The following is a 6,058-nucleotide window of genomic DNA, read 5'->3' as shown; positions in this document are numbered from 1 at the left end:
GCTACATGCATGTCTGGGAGGTACTAAGGAATCCAGCTGTATTTAAAAGGAAATCAAACAGTGAAATCCCAAAATATGGGAAATTCTACTGGGTAGGTGATTCCTGTTAAGTCCACTTCACTGTCCCAGGCACTACCAAAGCACCTAGGAAATCAGAGCTTAAGTACAGCCCCCTGAATGCGGGGATGGTTCCCGTTTGCACAATCTCTGCAGCCAGGAGCAGGTCTCCAGCACGGTAGCTTACAACACCCCAGGCAAGACGTAAAGATTGCAAAACACAGTTCCTTGTGCCAAGGCAGCAAAACTGAGAAACTGCAGGGGAAGATCAGGGAACTTCTGAGCAACTTGACTTTGGGCACTCATCTTCGCTTTCCACTCTCTCAGAGGCTTCCAAGGAAGGAAGTTTTACCAGCAGACATGGGCACAGAAATGAATTTCGAAATAGTGATGAGAGCCATAATCACTCGTTCACATGCAGTCACAATCTTGTTTTAGCCGTGGATCATCTATTCAGGGACTGAAACTGTTTTGACTTAAGTGAGCAAATAAATATCCAAAATTTGGAACATCTGTAATTGGTTCGTAAAGAAGACTGCAAACTGTCTGGATAACAATTGCGCTCTTCACTGTTTCGCCACCCTGGGAGCCCCTGCTAGAGCAGAGAGGTGCTACCAGAAAACAAGATGCATGTTATACATTACGGAGGGAAAAAGGGGAGGAAACGTTTAATAAGCCATCCTGTGAATAAATCTGAATAATAAAGCTTTCTGGAACCAAAATGGAAATCTGCAATTGGATATTCTAGGAGCAGAGAAAGAGGGCTAATTCATCGTATAAATAATTCATTGCAAACTTTAGCACCCGGTGTTGCTGTGCATTCAGGATGCAGGGCAGATGACACTGTGTGTGCCTGCATGTGCATGTACCATTTTTTTCACCCAGTTACGTGACTCTTGTTGTGATGCAGATCTGAAGATCTGCTCTTGGTAACTCATTGACTCCCATTTGCTGCTGGGGAAAGGGTACTGCTCCCTGCTGACCTCAGACACCAGACCTATCGACCAGTTACGCCTCAGGGGCCGCGATGGGTGCAGGCAATGCAGCAGCACACAGCGGTTGTGCTCTTGGGAGAGGAATGGGCAGGGCCATGGGGGCCTTGGGGGACACACGGGAAGCACCTGGCTCACAGGAGCTGCCGCTGCCACCTTCCCATGAGCAGTACAAATGACTGCCCAGACCCAGCATGAGCCAGCACTAAGCTTTCTGCAGCTACCCACAGGTAAGTGATGAAGTTGTCTGCCCCAAGCACAGTGGTGATGCTCCTGGCAGTGGTAAAAATGCTGGCACTGCTTACTAGGCTTGGCTTGCCCGAGGCCAAGCCAGAGGTGCCACCCGAGCCCGAGGCAAAGCTTTTCTGCCGCCTGTTGGGCAGCCAGTGGGTGCTGCCTGAAGCCTGGCAACTTGTGAGGGAAAGGAGAGTGCCTTCCAGAGCCTGACGGAGCCCCAGTGCCCATCTTCCCGAGGCATGCCCATGTTCTGCAAGCCAGGGAGTGCCCAGCTCACCTCCGCTGAAAGCGCAGCAATCACCCTGCCAGCGTGGCGCTGGCTCCCTTCTCGCCTCCGTTACGGCTTCTTGCTCTAACGAGAGATGTTTCCTTCACCCTGTCTCCAGAGAAAGAAAATCAAAAGCACATGCAGCAGTTGGTGTGCAGCTTGCGATTTAACTCAGTGCTTCTTCCGCGTCACTTAAAAGCGCTGGTGTGAGAAGGGTAAGCCAAGACACCTCGACGGCAAACCGCGATTAATACAGCCTCACGGCACCCTGTTACGTGCCCTCCAGGCTTCGCCCAGCTGCGGTGTCAACTGACGCATTGCCACTGACCCCAAGAAATTACACATGCGGGCTGCTCTTAACTCATTACTCGCCTATTTTATCCAATTATGTTTTATTTATTAAGCTCATTTTAAAATCTCTTGGTGTTGACTGTTTTACACCTCCAGTGCATTCTTTTTAATCCTACTGTTTTATGAACTGATTAATAACGCTCTTTGCTCTGAGACCACAAAGCCAAAACAAAAATCAAAAATACAGTGCTATGGAATCAAGTGGCAAGCCGTGGAGTTTCCCCTAGCGTTACTGAAAAACACCTGCCATTAAACTCCATTGTAGCGCTTGCTTTATTCTCCCAAATTTGACTTAATGTTAGAAAACCAGACTAAAGATGAATGGCTTTACTGTAAAATGTCAAACCTGCATGTGAAAAATAATGACAAGCAGAGTTCTCATGCTCCAAGCACTATTTCTTCATCATAATTTTATTCTACTGAGAAAAGTGATGCCATTTCACATCATTTAAATAATCTAATCCATTTCCCAGATAAAACTGTTAACAAACCATTGATTTAATCTCAAGTGCCCAATAGACCCCTTAAACTCTACTGCAAAATATCTATTCCTCTAATTAAAACAAATGAATTTAATAAAAGAGAATGGGCCATAATTAGATGCAGTATGAACTATAGGCTACTTTGATCTAGAACACGCAATCTTTAATTCTTATGTGACTAGGTGTTCCCACAGACACTTCCCAGACCTAAATTCTTTTTATATTCCTGTCTTCAAAAAATAATTGTTTTCAACACGTCACCGCAAAGTGTTTATTCAAGTCACTGTTTTCAATCACAGTGCTGTGCGCTCACGCCATGGAGCCACAAACTCTTCTCCGGGCAACAAGAATCAGCTGTTCAAAAATGGTACTTAAAACTAAACGCTAGCTTTTTTCACTTAATGCTTCTCATGTCCTAAACTTCAGCTATACACACAGCTTTCACCCACAACTCAAGTGGACCAATAGGACATTCTGCTCACCGTGAAACCTCAGTGCAAAAACAGTAATTGCAATTTTGAAGACCAATATGATGTCTCCTTAAGCATTCATCTGTAAAAGACAAAAGATTTCAACTTAGGTGGCAGAAAATTAGAACAGATTTGACAAACTGACTAGGTTTATCTGGTGACACCTGACAGAAAAGGATTTGCTTTAATACAGGGCAGATCAGAGATGTCCTACACAGCTCCCTCCAGGCCACTGAAAAGTCCATGGCATCAACCTCCTCCTCATCCTCTCCTTCCTCCCTCAAGGTGAAGACAAGGCAGCCTTTGGTATCCTCAGCTCCCATTTCAAGACTGAGATTTCCCTTCTAGTTAGCCAGCAATAAGAAGAAAAAATTACAAACTCTACTCAGCAGAAACACACAAACTGACCTCATGATGACATTTTTCCCTTTACCCTCTCCCAGAAGATCCAGGACCTCCTGAGAGTTTAGCCTGAAGATGTTCAGAATTCTTAACATTTTTGTACATCTACTGCATGTAATATTGCTCTGTGCAATGGGCATGGCTGCCTCTTGATAGAATAGCCCTTACTGCATGTATTTAATTAGGAAACACCTGTGATTCCTAGGAAATTGGAATATGCAATTCACAGAAAACACTGCGAGAGAGGAAGAGATAAAGGGGACCTGTCGGTCATCAGCCGGAGCTTGGGAAGCAGAAACACACCGTTGCTGGGAGAATTGGAAACACATCCGAGCTAAGATTTGATTCTCCTTAACTACTGATACAGACCAACAAGGAAACGAATTTAGAAACTCCCTCTTCCAGGGAGCCCCAGGTTTCAACTTTATCCGTTTTCAAAGCCCCCACCATGGGCTTTAACAATGCAAAAAGAGATTAAGTTAAGCACAGTACATCTGGCTACTATAAAAACAACAAGCAGCCACGCTGCACTTAAAGTATACATCCAGCTATGTTAACTCATGGGTGCTCCTTTTTTCCTCATCAAAGCATACCCAGTAGCACCCAGCAATTAGCAGCAATGCTCTGTAGGCTGGCATGCATTTGTACAGAGCCGAGCAGGGCTCCAGGCAACAACAGTGTGGGATGGCAAGCTACAAAATGGTTATCCTAATGGCATGACTGAAGGGAAGTTCATCCTACATGACCTAGAATAAAAGACTGACTGGCTGCGCTCTTTCCCATCACAAACTCTGAAATCCCATGCTATGAGATGATGGTAGGCCACCTTTCATGGAATCATTAAGGTTGGAAGAGACCTTCAAGATCATCTGTTCCAACCATCACCCTACTGCCAACGTCATCCAATTAACTTTGCAGAAGAGGGCTTCACCCTCATGGCAGCCCTCCAGCGCAGGTCTTGCTTCCCAGCCCACCTTAGGAGCACAGGGAAGGGAGCGAAGGGAAGCAGCAGAGAAGGGCACAGGGAGGCCGCTATGACCAAGGGCAGGGAGCAGGAAATGAAGGAGCCTCGCATCAGCACGGAGACAGCACGGCACAGCTGCCATTGTGTGACACCTCCTCCCTCACGCAGCCACCATCACATGACACCTCCTCCCTCATGCGGCCGCCATTTCGCAATGTCTCCTCCCTCGTGCCGCCGCCATTTCGCGACACCTGGTCCCTCACACAGCCACCATCCCACGATGCCACCATGCTTCCCGCGACTGCATTTTTGGTTGGTTGGCAGCAATTAAAACAAAACCAATAATGACCCAAATTCATCTATTGCTCTAAAAAAACCTCAGAGCTGTTAGGATGGCCATGGTGCTTTACAGAGAAGGAAGGCGGGCTGCGATGACTCGACTGACTTGTTAGAAGGTGCAAGTAGTGATATCCATTCGTTTTGCCTTCCCCAAAGAATGCAGCTCATTGCTATGTTAAGCTACGAGGGGCAGGGCCCACATCTCCTTGCTGCTCATACCACCCATGTTGAAGATAAGCACAATGTCCTCGTAGGCGGGTTGTTTACACTGGTCTGTGATGCATTAGTGTGGCTGTTTGATTACACGAGTAACAAATGGGCTTCTACAAATGTGTTTTTAAAAGCATTTGAGACACAAACTGGAGAGGTGAGGTGCATGCAGTTACAGTGGCAATGGTCTGTAGCCGGACTTCTGAATTCACAGGCTGCGTCTTTCAACAAACTTCACAGCCTAAGGCACACTTAATTCCACTTTCTTTGCCACACTCATCAGGCTTATTAGCTTTCTTTCAGGTAACTTACGTTTCAGGTTGAATACTTTTCCTCCTCAATCTCCAACTGTACATTGTTTTTCTCTAAACCATTAAGCAAGTTTTCCAGTGCCTAGATTTTACATGGGTTGAATAGCTAAGGCGTGTAAGTATTAAAAATTACAAACGGGAAGCATACTAAGGGATAGAAAGATGGGAGGGAGTGAGTGCAAAAACAGCTCTGCAAAACAAGTCAGCAACAAGAAAATGAAATCATCACGGAAAGCTTCAAACACTTTTATCTGCAAAATACATTACCTTTTTCCCCACCTCTCATGCTGAGCATTGCGCGTTAAAAGCAAGTGCTTGGAAAGCCAGGTTTGCTCAGTGTAAGCCCGGTGCGTGAAAAATCCGATAAAACGAGGTCCATGTCCTACTTTCGCAGCCTGCCGGAGAGCCTTATCCCTCAAACAAGAGCTCCATCTCGTGGACTTTCCCGAAACGCCAAAGCTGCCATCCAGCCCTCCCCTCCCCGGGCCAAACCCTGGAGTCCCAGCTGCAGGTGGTGATTTCTGCCCTTCAGGGGATCGATTTGGCTCCTCAGGTTCAAAGCGGAGTACAAAGCCCTCCAGCGAGGGCTGGCGGGACCGGCCTGCTGGGCTTGGTCTTTGGTCCACCCTGACCACGCGTGCAAAGGACGCCTAGATGAAAGCCCTTACAGAAGAAAGTTATAAACAGATTTATGTGACAGAGAGTCCCTCGCTTTTTGCACTCTGAAAAAAAAAAAAATCTCATTGCTTGAAATGCATTTTGCGGTGTCAAGCCTTACACCATCCCTGTGCAGCCAGTACCACAGTCATTACCTACGGAGAAAATGGGGCACAGGGAGACCAAATTCAGTTTCTGCAAAAGAGGCACCTAAAACCTCTGAGACATCTCTGGGTGTCCTACCTGGTGATAGCTGCCAGTACTAAAGGGCATAAGCCTCCTATTACCCAGCATCATTTCTGCAGATGTTTTGGATAC

This window comes from Anser anser, assembly GCF_964211835.1.
Source record: "Anser anser genome assembly, chromosome: 4".
Taxonomy (NCBI): Eukaryota; Metazoa; Chordata; class Aves; order Anseriformes; family Anatidae; genus Anser; species Anser anser.
Note: the sequence above shows the minus strand (reverse complement) of the source record.